Source organism: Crinia signifera, chromosome 19, assembly GCF_055691185.1.
Source record: "Crinia signifera chromosome 19, ASM5569118v1, whole genome shotgun sequence".
Lineage (NCBI taxonomy): Eukaryota > Metazoa > Chordata > Amphibia > Anura > Myobatrachidae > Crinia > Crinia signifera.
Window position 1 is genome coordinate 124,589,851 of NC_139226.1, and position 27,976 is coordinate 124,617,826.

The window sequence follows — 27,976 nt, forward strand, 5'->3', positions numbered from 1 at the left end:
ATAAACTTTAATACATACATAGTCTGCAAGTAATGTTGCAGCACAAGTGGATATTAGTTTAAATAAGCAACAGTTGCCGATATGTGCACAAACTCCCAAGGAGTCAGATTGGTGATCTGTCCTGGTTGGGCAGTGTGTACGCTCTTGCGGAGCTGTTGTTTTTGAAAAGTAAATTTCACATCAGAGATGATACACAACCTTAGGTTGTTAATAGCAACGGGGGATTTGCAGATGGTAATTGGCAGTCTCGGAATGGTACTGAGCGCGGCGTCCCGCTAACTCAGATGTACTTGAACAGATCTTCAGGTACCCCTTTAGATGTTAAGAATGTGTTGGTTTTCGGAGGAGCTGTGGATGGTGCATGTAGGTAAGCCAGGTGAGCTAGTGCACCCACCGATGTTTGCTGTACGTGTGTGGAGACGCAACGCACAGCACCTCGGTCCTTTGGTGACTGCCTGTTTCAAGGATGTGGACCGCGCCGCCCGAGTCACCTTCGGGCACTCGTGCGCCGCGCACCGACCTCCTTGCCTGGGAGTCCTCCTGCCTCTCGTCACACTGGACTACCTCCTACTTACCCGTCCTCACAGTAACTGCGTCCGGCTGTCTTAGCTTCCGCTCCGTCTCTGTTCTGTTTGCAGCTTGTCAGTTTGCTGCAGCACCGCGGAAAATTGCGGGATGGTTTAATGTTATCCTCTCTGGTGTGGAACAGTCCAAATGTCTAATGGATATCACTCCAACGCGTTTCGGCCTTATTAGCCTTCTTCTAGGGAGATAAATGTATGTCCAAAGTTGCGGTTTTTATCTGTCCCTCCGTTTAAACAAACTGTCTGTCAGTGACCGAAGGTGACTCAGGCGGCGCGGTCCACATCCTTGAAACAGGCAGTCACCAAAGGACCGAGGTGCTGTGCGTTGCGTCTCCACACACGCACAGCAAACATCGGTGGGTGCACTAGCTTACCTGGCTTACCTACATGCACCATCCACAGCTCATCCGAAAACCAACACATTCTTAACATCTAAAGGGGTACCTGAAGATTTGTTCAAGTACATCTGAGTTAGCGGGACGCCGCGCTCAGTACCATTCCGAGACTGCCAATTACCATCTGCAAATCACCTTCCCCCGTTGCTATTAACAACCTAAGGTTGTGTATCATCTCTGACGTGAAATTTACTTTTCAAAAACAACAGCTCCGCGAGAGCGTACACACTGCCCAACCAGGACAGATCACCAATCTGACTCCTTGGGAGTTTGTGCACATATCGGCAACTGTTGCTTATTTAAACTAATATCCACTTGTGCTGCAACATTACTTGCAGACTATGTATGTATTTAAGTTTATGATTTGACTTTCATTTATATTTTAATTTTGCATGTGTATGTCAATTCGCACCTTGATTTACCAGTAAAGTGTGTTTTTTCAATTTCAATAACGGACTGTTATTCTGACCACACACACACTCTAATACTTAGGCAGAGCGCAGCACTACAAAACCCAAATGTTTCAACACAATCATCCGCAAAATCCTCCACCCCATCTACTCCGCCTAGGAGTCCCTGAAGCTACCTGTTCTTGGACTGTGGACTTCCTGACTGATAGAAAACAGGTTGTGAAAGCGGGGAAATTCACCTTCCAAGTGCGGTAAATCAGCACAGGAGCCCCCCCAGGGCTTTGTATTCTCACGACCTGCTCTTCTCCCTGTACACCAACGACTGCGCCTCAGAGATGCAATCAGTAAAGATAATCAAATCCGCCGATGACACTACCATCATTGGCCTCATCAAGAATTGGCATGAATTGACCTACAGTGCAGCAGCAACCATCTAGAGCTCAACCCACTCAAAACCGTTGAGATGGTAGTGGACTTTAGGAAGAAGTCTGTTGGTGTTCCACCACTAACAATTGCTGACAGTGTGGTGTCGCTAGTGGACTCCTTTAAGTTCTTAGGAAACGCAATCTCCCAGGACCTTAAATGAGGGGCCCAACACTGATACTATTGTTGGAAAAGCACAGCAGAGTCTGTTCTTCCTTAGACAACTGAGGAAGTTCAACATCCCACAGAAGCTTTTGCTCCTCTTCTACTCCGCAATTGTGGAGTCTGCACTATGCTCCTCGCTACTGGTCTGGTACGGCTCCACCAGCGAGAGAGACAAATGCAGACTCCAAAAGGTACTGTAGTCAGAAGAGAACTGTGGAGAAGATCATCGGTCTGTCCAGAACAAAAAAGCAGGCAAGGAATATAGTCAAGGGCCAACTACATCCTGGCCATGGCTTGTTTAACCTGCTGCCACCAGGCAGACACTACAGGGCCATTCTCCTCAGGTCCACCAGAACAGTGGCAATAAAGCTAATTCTGAACTCGCCAAGGTTGGAAACTTCAAACAAACAAGGGGTTATGGCATGTTTTGGGGGTCCCACACCTCTAGTAATGATATAGGCCTATCGCCATTCTACTGGGTTCCTTAATTTAGTTATATTCAATCCATACTGAATTTTATAGTCAACTGTACTTTTAAAAATGACTGATTATTATCATTAGTGCTGATAGTTCTTTAATGGGAGAAAAGGACACTAAGGCACATCTAGAATTCCTATACAAAATAAAAGTAAAGAAATGTGGCACCCACTTTTGGAGAATATAAAGCCCAATTCTTCAGGTCCAAAGATGGGCTTGATGGCCTTCTTTCCCCACAGTGAGTATATAAAATAAAGGGAAGAAAATAAACAAACATAGGGGTGATTCTGATTTCATCGCTTCCCTGCATGTTTGCACGGGGGAGCGATGTTTAGCGTCTGCGCATAAGAATAAGCATTTCTGGGCATGTGCAGCCACTTGGTGTGAGCCAGCATGGCAAATTGGTTGATCGCCATCCCGTTCGCACCTAGCAGTGCGGGCGGGAGGCGTGGGGCGGCGGCAACTGGCTGCGTCCACATCAGTAGCACACGCAGGGGGGGGTTTCTGAGTACCCAGAAAACCCCCCAGGAGTCTAAGTGACATAGGCTGAAAGCTGCGGGTCCCCTCTTTGCATGGATACAAGAATTTTAAAAATCGCCCCTTGGGAACCGGAGATATCTGACTTCAAATCAGTGGTCCCCATCCAAGCCTGTTAATTGCGCTTCCCAGTCAGATATTTCGGGGGAAATTTACTAATATAAAAAACCGAGTTTTTCGTATTAGTATTTTCCCTACGACTGTTTCAGCCGTATGCACAGTTGTGTTCTGGAGGGGAATTTACAAAGCAGTCATATACGACTGCTTTGAACCCTCCGATGTCGTAGTAATTCGTGTTAGCTGGCCATATATACAGCCGCTAATACAAATTTTTCAGGCAGTCTGCATGGATCAGTCAGATCCGTGCAGGCTGCAAGGTGTAAAAAAATAGACAAAATAAATAAATACATTAAAAAAAACAGCGTGGGGTCCCCCCCCACAGCCATAACCAGCACCAGGCTGAAAGAGCCGGGGCCGGTAATTAAAAATCAGAGAACCCGACAAATAGGGGTAGGTTTAATGTTTTGGCCGCGGGACCCTATATAATAAGTGTCCCCCGGCTGTGACATTACCATGCTGGCTGGTTTGGCCTGGGGCTGGTTCTTAAAATACGGGGGACCCCTAGTCATTTTGTCCCCTGTATTTTGGGAACCAGCCCCGGACCTGGAGCCTGGGGCTGGTTGTTAAAAATCGGGGAACCCCTATTTGTCAGGTTCCCTGATTTTTAATTACCGGCCCCGGCTCTTTCAGCCTGGTGCTGGTTGTGGCTGTGGAGGGGGGGACCTCACGCCGTTTTTTTTTTTATATTTATTTATTTTTCTATTTTTTTACACTAAAGCCTGCACGGATCTGACTGATCCGTGCAGGCTAAAGCCAAATACGACAGGACAATCAAGGTGTATTTTCCTGTCGTATTTTCGTGCCTGTTTTACACCAATTAGCAGCCGTATTATCAATACGGCTGCTTAGTAAATCAGGAACCATCATTCTTTTGATGGTGTAGACATTCGTATTTGTAAATACAAATACGAATGTCCCATCTTTAGGAATACGAATTGCTGTATTTTTGGCATAGTAAATCCCGAAAATACAAATGTGTAAAAAATAGGTGTATTTCTGCCTACGAATACACCTATTTTTTACAACTTCATATTAGTAAATTTCCCCCTTCAGGTTCTGTCTGACCTAGAGATTTTCTGCGGGTATATTCCAAAATAAGGGACTCTCCCGCTTTGATGGACACTAGTAGCTTGTCTCTACTGTTCCCAAAACCAGAGATATCAGCCTTCCAGCAGCTGGTTACTGCTCCAGCTCCACACACCTGGTCTGTAGTTTTATATACTCGTTGGCAGATTGCTCTACCCCCTGAACTCGGATCCCCTAGTCCCCAATACCATTTGGTAGGTGGGATTCTCTAGTTTTTAATCCCATTAAAAGCTAAGAAATCTATTTCCGGGAACTGGAGATATCTGCAGTCAAGCAAGCTGTCCTCCCACCAGAAAATTATGAATAATAAGCCCACTCCACTATACACCTCTCCTCTGCATATTAAACATCCTCTACCACCCTGGAAGTTATGTATCAGGACCCCTTCATTCAGGGACATCAAAGTTTCCACTCATAGCACCCCCCACCCCTACTGCTGGAGGATCAGTAGGGGCCCTAATACATTGCTATGTATTACTGTCTACACTACTGTTATGTATATGTGTGTGTGTGCATATATATGTACAGTATATTTATTTATTTATTATTATTATTAATATACATTTGGTCGATCTATAATACTTTAACTGACCCGGCATATACTGGGTCACCTAAGTGTCCATCTCCGTGCTTTGCTCCGCCCCTCTGGAAACCCCCTTCTGAAAATCCTGCGTTTGCCCCTGGGAATGGCAAGCGTTTCATTGGTGTTCCCATGCTAATTCGGAGATGACGCGGGTGCCGGAAGTGGGCAACTGACATCAGCAGATATCAGCTGGCCGCCGTTTCCAGTACAGGGAGCCCGTAGATCTAAGACACCAGAGAGTGTCTAAAGCTGGGTACACATATGTACAATCGTCGGGCCGTTCTTCCAATCTGGGGGCAAACGGTCGTTCGATTGTATAGGTGTGTACGCTGTCCCAATTGCTGCTGTGCGATCGATAAACGGCCAAAAACGCTCTTGGCCGTCCACGGTCGGTCGGTCGAAGGTTCTTTGCTGCTTAATATTTCATCCGACAGGACGGCTCCATATCGGAACAAAAGTGAAGTGTGTACGCACGTTCGATCGATATGCTTGACAGTTTGACAAAGCACGGTGGTATGCTGCATTATGAGAGACCCTGTAACCCTTTTCCTGCTGTTTTAACTAATGTGTGTTTAATGCCTCACTGACCAACACTTTAGAGGCATCACTTTAAGACATTAATCAATGTTGAAGTTTTAATAGAGTGTGCTGGAAGCTCTTTGCAGGGCACCATAACACACTATTAAAACTTCAACATTGATTAATGTCTTAAAGTGATGCCTCTAAAGTGTTGGGCAGTGAGGCATTAAAAACACATTAGTTAAAACAGCAGGCAAAGGGTTACAGGGTCTCTCATATACTTCTTCTTGCGATTGTTTGGACGGGAGTACATCGGACGTCGCAAGTAAAATTGTACATATGTGTACGCGCAGAACGGTCGTATGTTTTGGACGGCCGAACGTGTATTCGGTCGATCGAACGGTCGCAAGAAAAATGAAATTGTACATATGTGTACCCAGCTTTAGATTTACGTGCACCTTAGAAATCATTCAATGGTCGGCGACCATCAACTTTTTTCCTCCCCGCATGTAAGCTGCGAATGGATGTTTATGCTAAACATTCATTCGCACGCGTGCGGGGGAAATCAGTGTGCGAGGAGGGAGGAGGCATTTGTGCAGGCGGCGTTTATAGCACACGGTAACCAATCAGATCCAGTCTACTATATTCTAGAGGGTGCTAAATAAATAAGAAGTGGACTCTGATTGGTTGCCCGTAGCAACATCACATGTGAAGTAGAACACACATCATAGTCAATTTCCCCCGCTGTGTGCAAGGACATGGCATATCTTCAGTGCAGGTAGAGAGGGAGTACACGGAGGAGGGAGCCGGAGGAGAGCGGCATGTCCTCTGAATATGGTACAAATGGAGGTCGCGTCACTATTCCACGCCCCCTCTAACCAAGACCACACCCCCATTAGCTTCACCCCTTTCCAGGCAGGCCACGCCGAGGGTGAAGAAGCTCCTGATTTCAGAATTAAGAAAGTTAGGAGTTATGACTTATATCTCAGGGCAAATATAAACTTTTATTATTACTATAGCGACATCCACACTGGGTATTAGACTACTTAGCCTGTGGCTGTGTCATCATTTTCAGGATAAATATTAAAATAAAGACAATTGAGGTCTGGCAGGAACCGCGTAGGTTCCTTATTGTTAGGTTTCTTATTGTACAGCTGCACAGAAAAATCAGTCTGCATACCAGGGTTGCCGACTTTATTACTCTCCTCTCCGGGAGAAGCCCGGACAGGAGAGTTTCAGCAGCCGCTCAGGGGGCGGGGCTCAAGTGTGACATCACTAAGCCCCGCCCCATTATGGTAACCCAGCGAATTCACGGATCTCCGTGGAGGGGGCAGGGCTAAAATTACGCATTTGTCTTATTTTAGCTCCACCCCCTCCTCTGAGACCCGAGGATTGTGGCATTTTAATAACGTGATCCGGGGGACAGCGGGGGTCCCCCCTGAATCCGGGATAGTTGCCCACCCTTCCGGGGGGCCGGGAGGGGGACCCGATATTCGGGAGACTCCCGGAAATTCCGGGAGGGTCGGCAACCCTGCTGCATACTAGATATTAATCTTAACCCGTTTCCAGTGTAGTAAGCGATGAATAAGAGAATAAATCTTTCTATCTCTTTATTTATACATTGGACACTTGACTCCCAGGTGGTTACTAGCCAGCTCAGAGGGTTCAGCATGACAGTAGCCACAATAGGAAGAGGTCTTTATGTATTTTAAGGGAAAGTTGTTCACTTTATCCTGGGGTCAGGGCATCCATTAGTCCTGCAGTAATTTGACAGAAAGGGGCAGCCTAGTCACCCTTTAGATACACTTTTCTGTGGTTTTCTAGTTAACCATTTATGGATATCACAAAGGCTATGTTTCTGACCCGCTGTCAAAACGTCTTTAAAGCGAGGATGTTAAAGGAAAGATTGTGTACTAGACAATAGGCGGGATCGGTGACCCTTGGCCTTTGCATGCATGTTTCCTTTGTTGCGGAAAGGCAGATTATCTTATTGGTCTGTGCGGATGTCAATGATTAAAAGTAGATGTAGGACACTCGGTGGTGTCATCCATTTGTTCTGTGCGTTGGTTTCTCCGTGTTGCCTCTTTGCTGATGGATTCTCCTGGTCCTGATGTGGGGACAGTAAAGTGAAGAAAACAATCCTGCTGGAGAAAATGGAAGATGTACAACAATAAAGGACGTTTGACAGATCCCTTACACATTTTGTAAACTCTGGAATTACACTTGCTCCCCATATCTCCTCCATCCAATCATCACCTGTGCTGCTCCCCATCTGTGGAATTCCCATTGACGCCCGACCAGGCTCTCCTCAAACCAATGCTTTCAGTGCTCCTACCTTAACATACATTACATCTTCTACCTGTCATGCCTGTGGTCAGATCCTGGTTGGGGGTAACTACAGACATAGGGGTTGACTGGTGAAGCAATCAGGGTGCCTTAATGAGGTTGTTGTGCATAACCAGGAGGCACCCAGGACAGTTGGGCAGAAAGAAGACCACAGTAAATAAAATAACAAGTCTTTATTATGTCCCCAGATGATACACAGGGTAGTAGAATATAAGACTAGATTATCGGTACTCAAGGTAACAGATATCACAAGCAAAAGGTCAGGAGAATTACTTAGCAATGCAGAAGTAATAATAATAATAATAATAATAGATGTAGTGTAATGACACTGATGAAGTGTGTAAATATATGAGGAATGCGGATAGGCAGATGAAGCAGTGAGCCAACACTAATGAAGTCCCGGTATCAATAATGAACAATACGCACAACTGGTAATGGTGCCGTGTAGGGGACACTGAAGGAGTCCAGAGCATATATTCAGACACAATAGTAAATACTCAGATGTTGGTAGCGAGGTGATACTGACCCTGGTAGCTTGAAATATGGTGCTGGGCCTTGATGGTGAGGAGTATTGGTGATGGACGGAACACCGATGGAGGTGAGTATTGATGTTGAAAGACTGATGGTGGGTATTGATGGTGAGTATCGGTGGTGGAACACCGAGGGTGAGTATAGATGACGGAACACAGATGGTTGAATGACAAAACACCAATTTTATTGACACCTTAGCTGCACATCTCTATTATTCTGGAATAATTTTCTGTGGAACACAGATGGTGAATATTGATGGTGGGACACCGATGGTGGAACACCAATGATGGGTATGGATGGCGGAGCACTAATGGAGCCAGGTGAGCTGCACGCTGGAATGCACAGGACCTTGGAAGGAGCTGAGTCCTCTGGATCAGGATACCTGAAAGCAGCTAGAGACAGCGAGTGCACCATACAGGTTACACAATTAGTAGCACTGGCAAACTTGGCTAACTTACCCAGAATTCTTATAGCAGCTGGAGGATGACGAATATTAGCACTGCAGGAAGGCAGTCAGGATTGGTTGGATAGTGGCATGTAATCAGGAGAGACATGGCTGCTCCTATGTGTGGGAAAGGTGGGAAGGACAGTCTGTACAGCACATGGCTGCAGCCTATGGCAATGGCGTGGAAGCTGCAGGAGACAGAAGCCGGGTATAAACCCATGACAGGCAGGGAATGCCACACAGTTATGGAGGCCACGGCATTGGGAGACTGCTGGAATACTGCACTTTGAGCAGCGCGCACAGAGTGCAGGTAGTAGCACAATCTGGAGCACAGTGACAGTCTTGTCAGACACTTGGAAGGTAAAGAGGCCTGTCTTAATACTCGGATCGTGACACTACCATCTTGTCCTATCTTATTTCCTTTAACCACCTCCAACTAGACTCTAAGCTCTCACTAGCGTTGGTTTGGATCTTCCCGCCACTAGGTGTGGATCCTTCATCGTTCAGAGGCCACATGCCTTATCTCGGCTATTTTGGATCGCTTATTTATTATGCATAATCCAAAACAGGCAACTGAGATTTCCGAAAGACGCGTGTCTTCGTTCTCAAAGTTGCCAAGACTGAGCTGATCATCTATCTATCTATCTATCTCTCTATATACACCACGGGTGTCAAACACAAGGCCCGCGGGCCAAATCCGGCCCGCCAGACCTCGTCATGTGGCCCGCGCGAGGAGATAGCACGCAGGGCAGTGTGTCCCAGCTCCTGCCTAGGCCACCTCCTCTCACCCACCCCACAGCGGCCGCCTTACCTGTTCCTCCACTGTCGGCGGCCATGTTCCTGTAGGCACATATGTATGCGGCTACAGTAACATGGCTGCCGGCCTCCACGGCTACGTGGAGGAGGGCCCGGCCGCCTGTTCCCTCTGATGCCCGGCAGTGACAGACACTGGGTGGGGACGTCATGACGATGACGCCGCCCGCCCATGCGTCTGTAGAGAAGTAGGAGCAGGCAGGGAAGCTGGACCGGGAGTCGGGGACAGTGTGGCTGCAGCAAGCAGTGAAGAAAAGCTGGAAGCCGCAGCAGCTGCAGGACAGACGGAGAAACAGTAAGTGAGGATGAGGATCACACTCACAATAATAAAAAAAATATATATCTGCTGTTTCCTGAGGTGTCCCCGTGTATAATAATAATAATGCCATGACACCACAGGCTGCTCCTCCTGTATAACCATTTATGTGTCATGGCATTACTTTTATTATATTATACAGGGGGAGCAGTCTGTGGTGTCATGGCATTATTATTATACAGGGGGAGCAGCCTGTGGTGTCATGGCATTCATTTTATATTATACAGGGGGAGCAGCCTGTGGTGTCATGGAATTATAATTATACAGGGGGACCTACAGATACAACCGGCCCTTTGAGGGTGACCAAACTGCTGATGCGGCCCCCGATGAATTTGAGTTTGACACCCCTGATATACACCATGTTGTGGTTATAAATACCTAGTCATTACCAAGTTGGCTGTATTGGAACTCAATTCTATTACATTTACACAAATATCTTCACTGCAACCATGAAACACTTCAGTACTTTTTTTAAAATATCATTGCAAGTCATTCACAACATCGGCAACATACTAAGCTGCATTTTTTCACTGGACGAATGACATAAATAAGCTTTATTCATATAATTGCAAGGCGGCAGGATCACTTTGAGGTTTCATGCTTGCCTCTACTAATCGTTTTATTGAATAGTGAAAATGCAGATGCATCTCCCTAACAAAAAGACATCTAGGCATTTGCGTTCCGGACATTTCTCAGCTCGTTGTGCGATTTATCCCATTGTACCGTCCATGCTCATGTGAAAATGTCATTGGTCAGTCTGTAGATACAATAATATATCATCATCCTAATTCATAGCAGCTTTGGTGACCTCTTACTATTTTATCATTACTTTGTGTGGGGACTAGGGAACACCTTGCATCGGACATCGCCATAAGTCACCAGCTGAGTACAATGCCTTACTTACTATTGATGAGCATAATAAACGTACAATAGGCTCAACAGTGCATGACTTTTCTGCTCTGTAAAAATAAATAACAAGGGGAGGAAGCTGAGTGCAAGCACTTCAGTTTAGGGACCCCCCTCATCTGTTTTCTTGTTCTCTCAGGCTGTTGTTTCCAAGGTAATAGGGCTGGCTGCTGGGCCCTCATCCCCTCCACCATACAAGTTACATTGCTGCTGTTCACCTTCTGTCCGCAGATGTCTGCCTTGTTCATGGCCAGGATCCTCAGGACCAAGTAAGCTTGAAACCGTATGGAGTTCCAAAAAGTTTTTTTCTAAGTGGTGGCTTGGCACGATTGGAGACACTGGATAGAATGGGAACTCAATATGAATCGGAACTTCTTCCCGAAGCTTGTGAATAGCTCAGTGACTAGGCAAGTTGCCGAAGACGTTCGCAAAGGAGGGCTACACATGTGCATAATAGAGCATGTGCGTGTGAAGTCCCCAGAACATCGGGATGGGGAAGAAGTTGCTAAATTGCTAGTCAAAAAGAATCACCCCTTTTGCACCAGTTAAAGAAAAATCTTCACTGTACTTAGAAAACTTAAGCCAATCGCAAAATCATCTCTTCTACGTTAGATTTTTGTAACAGTAACCAAACTTTCATGGGCAGATTTGGGAATTTTAAGCGGCGCTGGAAAATTTTCCAAAAAGTGGGCCAAAATGCCCACATCGCAAGTCTGTCACCTTCTAACCCCTAATACACCATTATGCCACCCTCTAACACATCCACACCACCAGTGTGCCGCCCTCTCCTGGCCAGAAGTGGTTCCATGGGTGCGTTGGCACCCCGGGAATCTTTACTGTAGAGTCTCTTGCCAATTTGCCCCTGTCTTTGTTGCACATAGGGTGTACTATATTGCTTATGTTGTCACACTTTCGCATTATGTTTATACAAGAGTTAAACTTTAAGTAGAAAGTGTAACCAAATTTATAGAGGACCGGTGTTTACACAAACACAGATAGAACAGATCACAGTAATATATGCAGATGCGTAACTTGTCCAGTCCATCTATGGCCAGCCCCTGAAACGGTATTGAGGCACCTGTGTTATTGCCACTACTTCCTTCTCCTCCAAACAGTCCCTGACTCTCAATCACTAAGACAGCCACCAAAAGTCCATTGGCCGTTGGTCTTTTGGTGGCCATCTCTAAGACAGCCACCAAAAGACCATTACTGCACATACTCATTACAACTTAGACGCATCACTAATATGCAACTAACTCACAAATGCTCACATCTCTAAATCAGGCCTGTAGTCCAGAACGTTCCTACACAACCAGCGCATACCATCGGAAGATACAGACACTTCCATGCAGAAGCCGCCATCCTGCTTTGCCGGTTCATTGCTTCCCATAAGAACCTGTGTATGTGTGCACCAGTTGGTAGGTGAATGATGACAGCATGTTGGTATGCACCACATTGAAATTGCATCCAACAGTGGGTATGCCTACAAAGTGTAACCTTTGTGTAAGTCCTGTAATTGGGGCAACGGAACGGTTCCCTCAGATAAACACTGTTTCCTGAAATTGGAACCTAAAACAGGTGGGGTGACGCTTTATTACAAGGGCACAGTATTTAGCATTTCTTCCTCATAGTGCTGGGTATATTGGCTTGCGATGGCACTGTGATGGTACTGCGATCTCAAAAGTTAACTTGGTGCGCGCGGTGCAATTGTGGAACATACTGCAGCACATACTGCTGATAATAGCTCTGTTGGACGGGATGCAACTCAGACACTGAAACAGACATTGAAGGAGGGAGGTACTAAACAGAAGATGCAGTAAAAACCCCAATAACAGGATTTTTACAGCATTTTCAAATGCATTAAAGCCCCACCGCAAGGGCTTCGCCATGGGCGGGTTATGCCAGCTCCAGCTGGCGTAACCCTATAGAAGTCTATGGGCTTCTTGCTGCCTCCCACTGATCCCTGCTGCCCCACACTGATCCGCGCTGCCCCCCCTCACCTGTGTCTGGGTAGCCTCCTGCTGTGCTGCCCGGACCAGTGACCTCCTCCTCCCTGCACCTCTTCCAGGTATGTTAGTACCTATGCAATTAGTAGATTTGCGATGTGTGGAGGTTTGTACCGCAGTTGCTTGGTGCTTCCCGCTTTGAAATCTGTTTTTGCCTTAATGGTTACACATGGCAGCTTTGTAGGCCTCAAATGTGTATTTGTGACTTATACATGGCCTGCCATAGAGGAGGCATTTACAACGTGTGACGCTAGCATTCTGGTTACATTATAAGACTAGCTGGGGGATTTCTCTTATGCAGAGAAAATGCTTAATGACATAATATGAGTTATTTATTTTATAAGCCCGAAATGACTGGAGAAACAGCAGGGTTTGGGATAAACTCTTCAACCCTGTGCTTGCTGGGAAAGCCTGCAGCCAGAACATAGAAAACATTCGCTACGCACGTTTTTATGTCTTACGTTAACCATTAAATAGTTGTGGAGAATAGAGAGGAAGATAAAATGGGGACGGTGATGAGAACAAGACTTAGGACATGGCACGGCCCCCTCCTGGCTCCCGCGTTAAAAGAAGCAATTCTTCCCATATACAAAGCAGCTGTTAAACAGCTTTGTCTGCATTTAGGTACTGTTCAATTTTTCTTTTTTACTTAGGCCCCCTTCTAAGCAAACACCTTTTCATCAGCCCATCCACAGATGTTATAGTCACTTTTCTTCTCTGCGTTATAAATTTATCATGTATAGCTGGCTTGGCAGCGCGTGTGGCTGTATTACAAAGGTCAGACAGACACCCCCACTGGACAAGCCTCTCCCCACACACACTCAGCGACCAGGTCAGCCGGGATGAAAGCTCTCCCTGTCTGTTAATGAACTGAAGATTTATGAAAGTTAAGCCTGAGCTTTTAGAAAGAGGAATTATTTGTACAATGTGTGAGAAACATGGAGACTGGCCTGGGAATGCTGTGAAAATGATTGCTCTTCGCTCTCAGGCGAATGGTGTGCAGCAGGGTCATCGTTTTAGAAGAATACCTTTTGTATCATAAATATACTGCCATAGATGTTACTTCCCTCATATATATATATATATATATATATATATATATATATATATATATATATATATATATATATATATATATATATACTTTCTTCAATATATATATGTATATATAAATATATATATATATATATATATATATATATATATATATTTTTTTTTTTTTTACCAGTCCGGGACCTGCCAATCTGAACATGACTGTTCCTACAAGATTCCTACAATTAAAACATGAAGCATTTTGTTTTGTCTCAAAATGAGTGCATTGTGTAGATGCATAGTATCGTCCAGTCAATGAATTAAGATTTACATTGTCATTCTTTTACAGCATGAGATAAAATAAGTCGGCCTTATATTATTTATTAACATTTCTTTGCATGGCATCATACTTCCTGTTCTATTTCCACCATTGTCCTCCCTTCATACTCTTGCCCACCCACTTCACTACTCAAATGATTGCACCGTTTTCTTCCAATGACTTCCTGCTCCCTACCACTGGAACTCTCTCCCTCTCTACAAATCATCAAACAAGCGTTATGAAATCTTTCCATATCTCATTCTTACCTATTGCTCCATGCTTTTCATTTACTGTTTTTCCATTTTTATATCACTATTGTCTTTCTTTTACTCCCCTTTAGATTGCAAGCTCGCGGGAGTTGGGTCCTCTTTCCTCTGTGCTTTTCCTACCCTCACTTATACCATCATCTCCCCATTACCAAGAACGGTACAAAACCTTCATGCTTGGGGTCCTGCTTCTTATATGGGTCCTATGACTGCACTGTTTATAAACTAGAGATGTGCAGGCTCTGATTTACTCTGATTTACTCTGATTTCTAAGCAGGATCTTATTGGCTATCCCAAATCACATGACAGTTCAGAGTAAATCAGAGCCTGCACATCTCTATTATAAACCTTGTCCATGTTTTGCTATGTGTTGCACTTAAAGTCTCTTTTTTCTTGGTTTGTTCCAGGGTTGAAACCGTTTTTGTTGTTCTTTAAGCCAATTTTTTTCCATTAACTTTTTAATGATTTTTTTTTAAACCTGTTTGTTACAATAATTGTGAAAAACATTCCTATGCATTAGAAACCTTGATCAACCATGTTTTATTGCTTTCTAGCATTAACAATACAAAGTTATTAGGCTTTGATATGATTTATTAAAACCAATTTTAGACTAAAAGAGCATCCCTCAAGAGCTTCCCTGACGCCTGTCAGTCATCACTGACCACACAGGCGGCAGGCTTGGGGATGTTTTGCGGCGGCTCGGGAGGACTTGGGCGCCTGAACTCTCCCGAGTCCCCCCGGGCTGCCCTGAACATCCCTGAGCCTGCCGCCTACGTCACGGCAGGAAACTGCATGGCGGCTGGGGAAGAGGGGGTCAGGGAAGCTCCGGCGTACGATCGCCGGAGCAAAGGTAATGGGGGGGGGGGGGGGTTTGGGGGGAGCGACGGTGGCTCTAGAGGTGGTGCGCCAGTGGTGCACACCTGGACACCACTATCTGTTCCTGCAGGGCCGGCTCTACCACTAGGCAGCTTTAGGCATCTAGTGGGCACTGGGTATTCGCTGGCCTGGCAGCCAGCAGTTACCCAATCGATAAGCAGCAAATGTACGCTGCTTAGCGAGCAGACCCGAATCAGGCCCTTCGGGGGGGGGGTATAATTCAATAAAAAAGGTAAGAAAAGGGAAAGTTAGAGGTAACTATAACTTATGGAGCTGTTGCCCTGTCGCTGACTATTGACAGTCCTCCTCAGCAGAGAGCAGTGATATACTATCAAGTGTGCTGATAAATAGCAGGGCTTGCCGTCAATCACAAGAGACAGATCTGCTCCTTGGTTTGTCTCATTGCTTATCAGGTGACACATATCCACTAATGGATCACAGGCTTCCTGTTGACTTTGGCATTATTTTGAATCTTCCAGGAACAGCGAAAGATAAAGTCTGTGTGATCATTTAGAAGTGACACACAGGCTGTTTTCAGCCTGTTCCAGATGCTGGCGCATCAGTCTTACTTTGACATGTGGTACATATGAAAAGGCTCATGGGAGGAGACAGTGTGTAAATCACAGTATGACACTTTTTAGGTTCCTCAAATCCTTTCTGCAATTCTCTGTGCTAATCTCAAAAACAAATTTACCAACATTTCCACATATTGTGGAAAAAGTAAGAGGAAAAAATTATCAGAGCTTCGACTGGGCTGAAGCCTTGATTATTGTAATGAAAAATTGTATATTTTTTGCTCCTTAAAAATAAAAAAATAAAAACATTTCATTATTTTTTTTTTTAACCACATAACATTTGATAATGCTACTTGTTCAGTGACGCTTGTCGCTACTATATTGCAAACATTTCTGACAGAGATTATTGCTGACAGCAGCAGAAGAATTCTTTGTGTCGGTGATGAAATTCAGCAGACATTACTTGTTGCATAAAGCAGAATAATGATGGAGATAAAAATGCACACAAACAAGAGATAACAGTTCAGGCGGCCATCATGCACTAGTGCGAATTGGGCACTTGTCATCCGATACCGATGGATCTGTCCATGAAATCGGATGAAACGTATCAAATCACGTGTCTCAGCTCCAATTCAGATCTGTTGTACGGCCCCGTGCACATCGGATCGGAGCCTGAGATCGCAAGTCTTGTGTCTTTTACTATAGAATTGTTTTATCCCCCAGGCCTTGCTGGAAACGCACATGATGCATCCTGCCGCCCGGGCGGTGCAAGGGAAATCGTATGCAACTTCTACCTCCGAGAAGTCGTATGGGGTCCTTTAGACAGACCCTCATATCCTCATTTTCATTCCACAAGAAATTCATTGGCATTCCATTTATTCATATTTTTATATGGAGTATCCAGAAATTTCTGAAAATCCTAAATAAAACAAAAAAATTGGTATTCTTCATAGATTAATGAGGACATTGAAACCAAGAGGTATGTGGTTAAAGATGTTTCATTTTTCTTAATTGATAACTTCTACATATTAGGGGTGGTGCCCCCCAAAAAAATGTAACCCTCAAAGTCATCTGACGAAACTCGTTAGGGTGTGGCCAGCGGACGCTCCCCCTCTGACGACTGGCTCAACCTTTGGCTTGGGTCTCCCGTGGTGCTGCATCGCAAACCAGCGTGTGGTCTCTCGGCGGGACTCCTGTTCAGACGGATGCCCAGCTGTGTTGCCGGGGTATTTATACATATGCCGTGGGGTAACCAGCCCACAGTGTCTTTCACCTTGGTACGAGTCCTCACTTTATGTACCCTGGATTGATGCTTTACGTCTATTAAATAACTCTTTTAATGCACGACTAGGCGCTCCTTCTCATTTGCTTGTTTGTATATATATATATATATATATATATATATATATATATATATATATATATATATATGGCTAACTTCTCCTCATCTCTATGAGGTGAAGTACTGCCAGTTACCACTAGCGGCCACTCCACAGACCAAAGTACTCCTATGGGGGAAAAAATGGTGAAATACTGTAGCAGCCGTTTCCACAAATTCACCCCCTACTGGTGGGGAGTTGCTGAGGTATCACATGCGGTCATTTTGCATACAATGCATGCAATTTATTCTTGGTGCAGCGGTGACAATCTGCGGTTCCGCTCTGATGCGCACAAGATTGCAAATTGGAACAGAATCTTAAGTATATGATTTATCGGCCCGCAGCATTATTAATTTATTAACAGTTTCTTATATAGCGCATATATATATATATTTTCCACCGCGCTTTACAGAGAATATTTAAACATTCAGTCCCTGCCCCATGGAGCTTACAATCTATATTCCCTACCACATGTACACACACAGACATTCTAGGGTTAATTTTTGTTAGGAGCCAATTAACCTACCTGTATATTTTTGGAATGTGGGAGGAAACCGGAGTACCTGGAGGAAATCCACGCAAGCACGGGTAGAATATACAAGCTCTGCACAGTTAGGGCCATAGTGGGAATCAAACCCATGACCTCAGTGCTGTGAGGCGGTAATGCTAACCATTACACCATCCGTGCTGCCCCGTACTGCATTGAAATTGTGTATAAAGGGCAAAATCACACCAGTGTATGGGAACCTTTAGACATTTTTTTCCTTGGCTAGGACATGGAAGCCTTGTACAAAATGTATTTTGGGGCCAGCAAAGTGAAATCTTATACCCAGAATGTGACCAATATGCTTTATTATATGTTTAAGAAACATTTTTCTCATGGTTGTTTTATATTATATATTATAACCACAAGTCTCACGTCTACAAACGATAAAGAAGAGTATACTGTGATGAATCCCAATGGTTAATTACCGGTTGACTTATTACTTGTAGAAAGCCTGGCTTGGTAACATAAGCTCACATGTTGTACGCTGCATGGACCTGTAAACTCATCGGGGGATAAGAGCAGCTTCTCACCCTCCACTATGGTATGCAAATTAGTAGAGAACTCGTTTAATCCCATTACCTAATTGAGCGGACATTGTACTTACATAAAGACTACCCCTCTTCACCTCTGCTGGGTGGTTTACACATACAGAAATAATCCATTGTTCTTGCAAATGGAAATTAATGGGTTTCAATTCAGCTCATGTGTTAGGATTGATAAGTATCCCTTGTCCATTCACATGCGGCTTGGTGGGACCTTGCAGAGGAAGAGAGGACCGGGCTTCAGCCACATTGAATATACTTGTTAGAATGCACAACTAAATCTCCATCTATCTGCATCCTGAGATCCCGTCATGCTCGGTATGTGTGCCCTAGCGTTGCCCTCCGTAGTATTCTAGTCTTCCTGGAGACAGTTTGCAGCCTGCTCTACTAATAGAGGATCACCATTTACAGATAACGTTTCCCAAATTCAGAGTTGTAATACTGTACAAGAGCACCGAGGGGTAGATTTATTACGCTCGGGTGAAGTGATAAAGTGTCTGCTTTTTATCACCGGCCAATCAGCTCTTACCTGTAATTTTTCAAACCAAGCCTGTAACTTCACAGTTAGGAGCTGATTGGCTGGTGATAAAAACCAGACACTTTATCACTTCACCGAGCTTAATAAATCTGCCCCCGAGTGCTCTCAACTCATCCATACAGTGCGATCATGTCCTAATTAGGGCGAGTGACAGTACTGACTAGTATTAGAGCCAGATATACACACATATATGATTTGCTGGTTAGTTTTTACTATAAAAAGGATTAGAATTCTATGAAGACGATATGAATAATATAAAGATGATATTTGTAGGTTATAAAAATATTCCTTGTATTTTTCTAACGGTTTTTATCGTTAGAACTATGGAGTATGCCGAAGTATGGCAGGTGCATACCCTGACCACACGTCACTGATTGAGAGCGCCCAAGTATTAGGCAGTGGCACCAGTACAGGTTGAGTATCCCACATCCGTACATCCCCTAACCAATATTTTTCCGAAAACCGTAGGTTTTTAGAATATAGATTTTTTATACTTACCTCGTCCACGGCGGCCATCGGAATAATCTTCAGGGGCATCCCCGGTCCCACGGATGCATTGCACAGGTGCGCCAGTGACATCACCTGAGCACCCGCGCAATGCATCCTTGGGACCGGGGATGCCGCTGGAGAGGATTCGGATGGGTGCCGTGGACGCCAGGGGACATCGTGGACGTCGGGGGACCATCGTGGCACCACCAAGGGACCAGATAAGTATAAAAAAAAATATTCCAGAATCCCAAAAAATCCCATATCCAAAATGCTTGTGGTCCCGAATCTCCTCAGAAACATGCAAGGTGAAGTGTACGAGAACAAATCCCCTCCCATGAGCCGCTAGCGGAAGATCATACAATGTTTGCCGACCATCATATGATTTGTCCTGCCTTAATAAAAGTCAGTCTGAACTGCGTGCGGCTGGACGAAGATGGGACGGGCATCCGACATCAGCCGCCCGCCCTCGGCAGGGGTCCTCCCACTAGCATACCTATGGGAAGGCCCAGCGAGCCCCATTCCCACCGCTGTCGACCCCCTGGCCACGCTGATTCATGTGAACAGCTCGGCAACAATGCAAGCCGCCAAAGCCATTCGGAAACGCAGGGTGGACATTCGCAGTCCGCTAAACATCAGGACGGAGATGAGCTCGCTATGTAGCGAGAGGACTAGAATCACCACCCACAGTCTGTTGCTCTAAGATACCAGTCCTATCTCCGGACAGCAGAATTAAGAACTATGAAGTATCTGCAATGACCACATTGCTGTAAACAAAGTCCAGGGCCGATATGTAATAGGGTGCGATTTTTGGACTAGTCCAAAAATCGCACCATATCGCACAAAATCGCACCTTTCCAAATCGCATTTTTTGCCGCAAATTCGCATATGTAATGAGATGAGAATTTGCGGCAAAAAAGTGCGATATGGTGCGATTTCGGGCGCTTTTTTAGTCCTGAAAATGTGCGATTTTCAGTCATGAAAATCGGCACATTTTCAGTACTGTGCGCTGTGTTGTAAAAAAAAAAAAAAAGAAAAAAAATGGCGTGCGGTCCCCCCCCTAAGCATAACCAGCCCCGGGCTCAAAAAGCCGGTGCTGGTATCATAAAATCAAAGGAACAATCAAGTTGGGGTTCCCTGGATTTTATAAAACCAGCACCAGGCTCAAGGTCCGGCGCTGGTTCCCAAAATACGGGGGACAAAATGACTAGGGGTCCCCCGTATTTTAAGAACCAGCACCGGACACAACCAGCCAGCAGGGTAATGCCACAGCCGGGGGAAACTTATTATATAAGCTCCCGCGGCCAAAGCATTAACCCCCTGGCTGGTCAGCATGGGCAGGGGTCCTGGGGAAGTGGGGACCCCCCCAATGAAGGGGTCCCCCCCCTCCAGGACTTACCAGCCCATGCTGATAGTCCGGGGCTGTCCCCGATGCCCCTGGCCGGTGGGCATCGGGCTGATGACTTGTGTAAAAAAAAGAATTAAAACTATTGTTTTACACTGGCGAACTATGAGTCCCAGCAAGCCTACCCCGCATGCTGGGACTTGGGGAACCACAAGTCCCAGCATGCGGGGCATTAAAGGGCCCGCTGGCACTTGTAGTTCTGCAGTAAAAAAAATAGTGCACAAAATCACACTGACACCCTGTAAAATAAAACTTTAATACACACAAAACACACACACACTGATACTTACCTACCTTGAGCTCGTAGGTCAGTCCCTGGATCCTGGGTCCGACCTCCGGGGCTCCAGGGCAGAAGAGTCCGGTTCCGGGGCCTTGGTCCTGGTTCCGGGGCTGGTCCTGGGGTTCCGGGGCTCCTGGGCTGCAGAATCCGGGGTCCGGGATCCGTGGTACTCCCCAGGGGTACCTAAGGAGGCAAATCCAACTCACCTGCTCCCCGGCGGCGACCTCCGGTGACAGCGCTGCTCCACACTGGTACCCGGCTTGCAGGACTTTGACCGGCGCGGAGATGTTTCCTCCTCGCCGTCTCTGCACAGAATGATTTCTTGGCCAATCAGGAGCCGAGAAAGTCGGCTCCTGATTGGCCAGAAATCATTCTGAATACAGACGCCGAGGGAGTAACATCTCTGCTCTAGATGCGCTGAGATGTTACTTCCTCGGCGTCTGTATTCAGAATGATTTCTGGCCAATCAGGAGCCGACTTTCTCGGCTCCTGATTGGCCAAGAAATCATTCTGTGCAGAGACGGCGAGGAGGAAACATCTCAGCACCGGTCAAAGTCCTGCAAGCCGGGTACCAGTGTGGAGCAGCGCTGTCACCGGAGGTCGCCGCCGGGGAGCAGGTGAGTTGGATTTGCCTCCTTAGGTACCCCTGGGGAGTACCACGGATCCCGGACCCCGGATTCTGCAGCCCAGGAGCCCCGGAACCCCAGGACCAGCCCCGGAACCAGGACCAAGGCCCCGGAACCGGACTCTTCTGCCCTGGAGCCCCGGAGGATGGACCCAGGATCAAGGGACCGACATACGGGCTCAAGGTAGGTAAGTATCAGTGTGTGTGTGTTTTGTGTGTATTAAAGTTTTATTTTACAGGGTGTCAGTGTGATTTTGTGCACTATTTTTTTCACTGCAGAACTACAAGTGCCAGCGGGCCCTTTAATGCCCCGCATGCTGGGACTTGTGGTTCCCCAAGTCCCAGCATGCGGGGTAGGCTTGCTGGGACTCATAGTTCGCCAGTGTAAAACAATAGTTTTAATTCTTTTTTTTACACAAGTCATCAGCCCGATGCCCACCGGCCAGGGGCATCGGGGACAGCCCCGGACTATCAGCATGGGCTGGTAAGTCCTGGAGGGGGGGGGACCCCTTCATTGGGGGGGTCCCCACTTCCCCAGGACCCCTGCCCATGCTGACCAGCCAGGGGGTTAATGCTTTGGCCGCGGGAGCTTATATAATAAGTTTCCCCCGGCTGTGGCATTACCCTGCTGGCTGGTTGTGTCCGGTGCTGGTTCTTAAAATACGGGGGACCCCTAGTCATTTTGTCCCCCTTATTTTGGGAACCAGCGCCGGACCTTGAGCCTGGTGCTGGTTTTATAAAATCCAGGGAACCCCAACTTGATTGTTCCTTTGATTTTATGATACCAGCACCGGCTTTTTGACCCCGGGGCTGGTAATGCTTAGGAGGGGGACCGCACGCCAGTTTTTTATTTAAATTTCTTTTTTAACTATTTTTTTACAGCAGAAGCATGCACAGATCTCAATGATCTGTGCATGTTTCTGCCTAACTCGCCAGTCAGAAGCTGGTCTATTTTTTTTGCGATTTTTTTTAAGCTCCCATATGCGACTTTAGAACTCGCATCCTATTACATATGCGAGTTCTATAGTTTACTATGGGAAAACATCTGGATGCGATTTTCAGTGTGCCTGAAAATCGCATCTTTAAAATGTGTGATTTCGCGGTAAAAAATGTGATTTTTACCGCGACTCGCATCCTATTACATGTGCGATTTTTAGAAAAAATGCGATTTTGGTCAATTTTGACAAAAAATCGCACCCTATTACATATCGGCCCAGGTATTTACTAATGGGGCCTAAACACGTAGCGATTTTGTGTAATTTTCTAAGCAATCTGACTTCATTTGATTAGATTATAGCAATAGTGATGTGCTGCCCTGTCTGCATGCAGTATAAATCTAGTTAGATCGCCACTAAATCTCAAAAGTGATAAAATGGAGAGGGATAAACAACCAACCAATCAGATCCTGCCTGAAATTTTTCAAACACAGTCTGTGACATGGCAGACAGGAGCTTATTGGCTGGCTATTTATCACTTTCCATTTTATAGCTTTTGATGCTTAGTGCATCTGGCTCATAGGAGCCAGATTGCTACTCATACAATTAATTTTCTGCCCACTTAGAGATATCTATATACAGTACTGCATACCGCCCAACTGTGGGCATGGCTTGAAATTGCGAATTTCCCAGGAAACCACACCCCTTCATAGAGTTTACACCCCCTTTTCATGAGAGGCCAGCATCACATTCTCTAGATGTTGGGAGGTATGGTACTGTGCAAACGTTTTAGGAAGGTGTGAGAAATTTCGTTAAGAATTATCTTCCGTGTAAAGAAGAACAAGGAGTCCTGAAAGTGATGATATGGCCCCTATTGAGCCCTGATTTTATCATCATGTATTCTATCTATGTAAATATATATATATATATATATATATATATATATATATCCAAATCAACCGGCACTCTCAATCATTGCATACAGCCAGCCCCGGTGCCCAATGCGAAAGTAATGCAGCCATCCATCGAATAACGGCACTCAGAGGCATTTCTTCAGCAACAACAATTTGTATTCAGGGTCAGTCGAGCTTTCGGGGTGTAACCCCCTTCGTCAGGACACACAAGCCTACAGCAGTGGACAGGGACCAGAAATAGGCCCTGGCATTTTGATCACACAGGCCCACCTGCAGTAGGCAGGAGCCTTGCGCGAACCAGAAAGGGGGCGTGGCCTAATGGAAAGGAGACATGGCATCCCAAAAAGGAGGCATTATACTGCCCATTACACAAAATGCTGTACACCATAATACCCATTACACAAAATGCTGCCCACCGTGATGCCCATTACACAAAATGCTGCCCACCGTGATGCCCATTACACAAAATGCTGCCCACCGTGATGCCCATTACACAAAATGCTGCCCACTGTGATGCCCATTGCACAAATTTGCTTCCCACCGTGATGCCCATTACACAATATGCTATATATAAAAAATAAACTGCGGCAACACCAGTTGGACACCACCAGTTTCTTGAATTTGTTGAATGATTTTTCACAGGTACCAGCTGGTACCATTATGTGTTGTCTGGATTTAGTCAGTCTATATACTTAAATCCCCCATGTGGGTGGCTTGACAGCAGTCAGGTCATTTTTGCTGCAATATCTTGACAACTCTGCGTTTATTTTTTGCAACTTCTGGGCTTGATGCTTGACGGTACCTCTTCGACGGTACCTTTTACCTACAGTTCAGCAGATGCGTAATGGGATCGGCCGTTATGCCATCCTACGCCAACATATATATGTTCAGTGAAGAAGAGGAGGTATTCCTTAATTGCCCTGAAGTCAAGCAGCATCTGCTACTGTACACCCGCTACATCGACGATGTATTCGTCTTGTGGGCGGGTGGTCAGGAGCAATTTGATGCGTTGATGTTGGAAGTAAATGCCCGACCATCACCCATTAGATATACTTATACCTGCAGTGAGACTACGGCACACTTTTTAGATGTGGCCGTGTCCATTGAGAATAACATAATTTCTACCGATGTCTATTACACAGACCTCCAGTCATCATCCTGCGGCCCTCAAGAGGGGTCTTCCCCTCTCACAAATGGTGCATGCAGCCAGATTAATTAGTGATTTACTCTTTTTACCGCTGTCTATAGTGTTCCCTTTGGTGGCAGAAGGGTGAATATGGACTTATGTAGGGTACACACCAGAATATGGACTTATGTAGGGTACACACCAGAATATGGATTTATGTAGGGTACACACCAGAATATGGACTTATGTAGGGTACACACCAGAATATGGACTTATGTAAGGTACACACCAGAATATGGACTTATGTAGAACAATGTACACTTATATGGACTTATGTAGTACTTATGTACACCAGAACAATTCCCCCAATTTCAATACAATCTTGACCGATTGTATGTAAATTGGGTGGATTTGGTTGTTTTGCATTTGGTTGTTTTGCAGATCCTACCTGCTGCAGCTAGGATTTGAAAATAACCCCTTCGACTGGGTACAGATCGGAATCGGATCAGAATCAGATCGGATACAGATGGTGAGCAGATTGTGTGCTCCAGCAGATCGTGCGACCATCGTATGGTCATCTCACGATCTGTTCACGATCATGATCGTTCTGGTGTGTACCCAGCATAACATCTTCAGCTGGTGTCCAATCTACAGTATCGTCCTCAAACAGATTTGTCTATAAACCAATGTTTTACGCACAGGCGTCTGCGAATGTGTAGAACGTGTCTTGTGACATCATTCACAGCCACTCATTGGTCGTATTATGGATAAATATTGCACATTTGTACACAGAACATTCATTTCTATCTCAGTCCTAATGGACTGAGCCCATTCATTATCCACTCCTTCCGCAAAGAAGTAGGGATTATATAAATCTATGTATAGATGTTGCTATGTATCACGTCTGTTGCCGGTCTACAAAGACTGTGTTCATCTGTTCCGGACCTAGATCTATTTCCATGCGAAAAAGGTGATAAGTATCTGGGGATAGTTATTTCTAATTAGCACCTGCACACTTAGCAGTAAGAAATCTACCACCCAAATCCCTAATAGGATTGTATACTCTCATTATAATACCATCTAATATCCCCGGAGATAAATCCAATGAATACGTAATTAGCTAATTAACATTCATTTGCATGCTTGCCTCCCAGACAAGTGATATTTTAACACCAGACGCTTGCTAATGCTGAAAGATGTCTTAAGAGTTAATTGAAGGATTTTCATTTGGCCAATGGAAGGATTAATGGCTGCAGACTTAGCAGGACGGCTGCTGGTGACAGAGACACACGCGTAGACACACTCACTTTCCAACCAATTTGCTTAGAATGTTCTTGACAAGAGAAATCAGATGGAGAATGATAATAATCTGCCCTGGGGGCGTGCAATAGTCCCAGTTTTAAAACCTCCATTACCTGACAGGATTAACATCCCTGCTCACACACACACACACACACACACACACACACACACACACACACACGTGCTCTAGGTGTATATCACTCAGGATAACAATTTATGCCCCTTTCAGACCGCACTATAAAACTGGTATTTTGCTGCTTTTTAACCATTTTAAAATGGTAATCTGTGCGGTCTGAAAGGTGCAGAGTGATTTACCGTTGCCAAAAAAAGTTTTTGGGAAACGGTAAAAAAGCAGGGTCCTACCTTTTTCAGACCCGTTTTTTTTGCTGTCTGAACGGGTCTGAAATGGTATTTTGGACCCCACACTGGTCCCCTCCTCCCCTGGTACCTGGGCAGCTCGGTCCAAGGGTCCAAGGCAGCCCCCCCCCCCGGTACCTAGACAGCCAGCCTGTAATCCAGGCGGCATGCCTCGCTGTGGACAGGGGAGCCGAGATCAGATGCTGCAGCACGGGGAGACGAGACCCCGGTCCGGGGGTGATGATACGGGCTGCAGGGGGCAGGCACTCTTCCAGTCTCACAAGTGCCACACAGCAAGGGTCCCTTCGGGGAATGTGAAATGACCGGCGGGGTCCCTGGGGCGGATGGGAACTTTATCACTCACATTTTAACACTTTTGAAGCTTAGAGAATCTGGCCCTGTAACACTGCGTAAACAGTTTAAAAAATGCAATAATTCCATAGTGACTCAACTCAAACAATTTTCGTTGCTGACTTTTCCCATCACAAGGCCCAAGTGGCTTTTGTACATTGAACACTTGGTTGTAAGCAAGTATTTACAAGAGAGACCTCCAGACATAGCGGCCGTGTTCACAGGCTGTTGTATTACAGTTTACAGAAACACACAAAAGGAGAGAGGGAGGCGGACACAATGGATGCCTGGGTCAATAAAACCCCTGGACATGCCACACTGAAGCTGGCTGTTATTTTTGTATCAGACCCTGCTCCATCTGTCAGAGGTCTGGTGAAAAGAGTGAGGAAGGATGAGAGGGAGGAGAAGGGGAAGGGGGACTGGGGGCAGCCCAATTTACACAAAGTAACAGAAAGGCAGAGACTCATTATTCCGTTATTTCCACACTTTTAGGTCCTAATAGGAGGGCAAAGTGATCTGTTCTCAGGGGTTCTGTGATAGATTATCCATTTAGCCATTGGAATGGGCTAATTAAAATGAAGGCAATGCTCAATCTGACATGTGCTAATTGATTTTGGATTCTGTGTAATTGGGTTTAAAAAATCCCTGGAAGAGAGACTTGTAGAATATATTTGGGGGGAGCAACATGTATCTGCTGTTGTTATAGACACAAGCTAACATTTATATACAGTTGTTGTAACATGGGTTAGGCTGTAGGTATATATATATATATATATATATATATATATATATATATATCATGCAGTGTACTAAAAAAATGCGTTAAGACCCAGTTTTCTGGGTTTTTACCACATTTTCAAATCCACCAAAGCCCCTCCCGCCAGACCTCCACAGGGATTATGTCAGCTCTAGCCGGCGTTACCCCACGGATCCCTCCCAGCATGCTCTGCAGCCGTCGGCTTCTCTGTGCATGCACAGTCGGACTTTGCCGTTAGAACGAGGATTGCAAAGGGCAGTTCTTATAAGGAGAGCTGCCCTTTGCGTTGCTTATCATATATGTTAGTACATATGCGATGAGCCTCGGCGCAATGGGCGGCGGGATGTACGCAATGGGCGGCGGGGGTACAGAATCTCTGCAGTCAGTATCCTGACATCAGTATGCCAACAGCGGTATCCCGATGGTCAAAATCCTGATGTATCCTGGTAATTATTGTAACTCTACCTCTAACCCAACCCTAAAACAGCCTAACCCTAACTGTTCCCTCCCACAACCTAATCTTAACCACCCCCACAGCCTAACCCTAACCCCCCTTCATGTGTGGGCTGACTCTATCCCCTCTCCAACCATAGCCCGACCCTAACCTCCTCTGCTCTGGAAATTTAAAAAAGTATTGCCACAAATCAAGGCATCTTTTATTATTCTTATTTATCAGCCAAGGGTTCTGGACACCAATTTCCAGCGACCTATTGACTGGCATCTTTTTTAATTCTGACACTGGTGGTCGCTGTGTCATTTGCG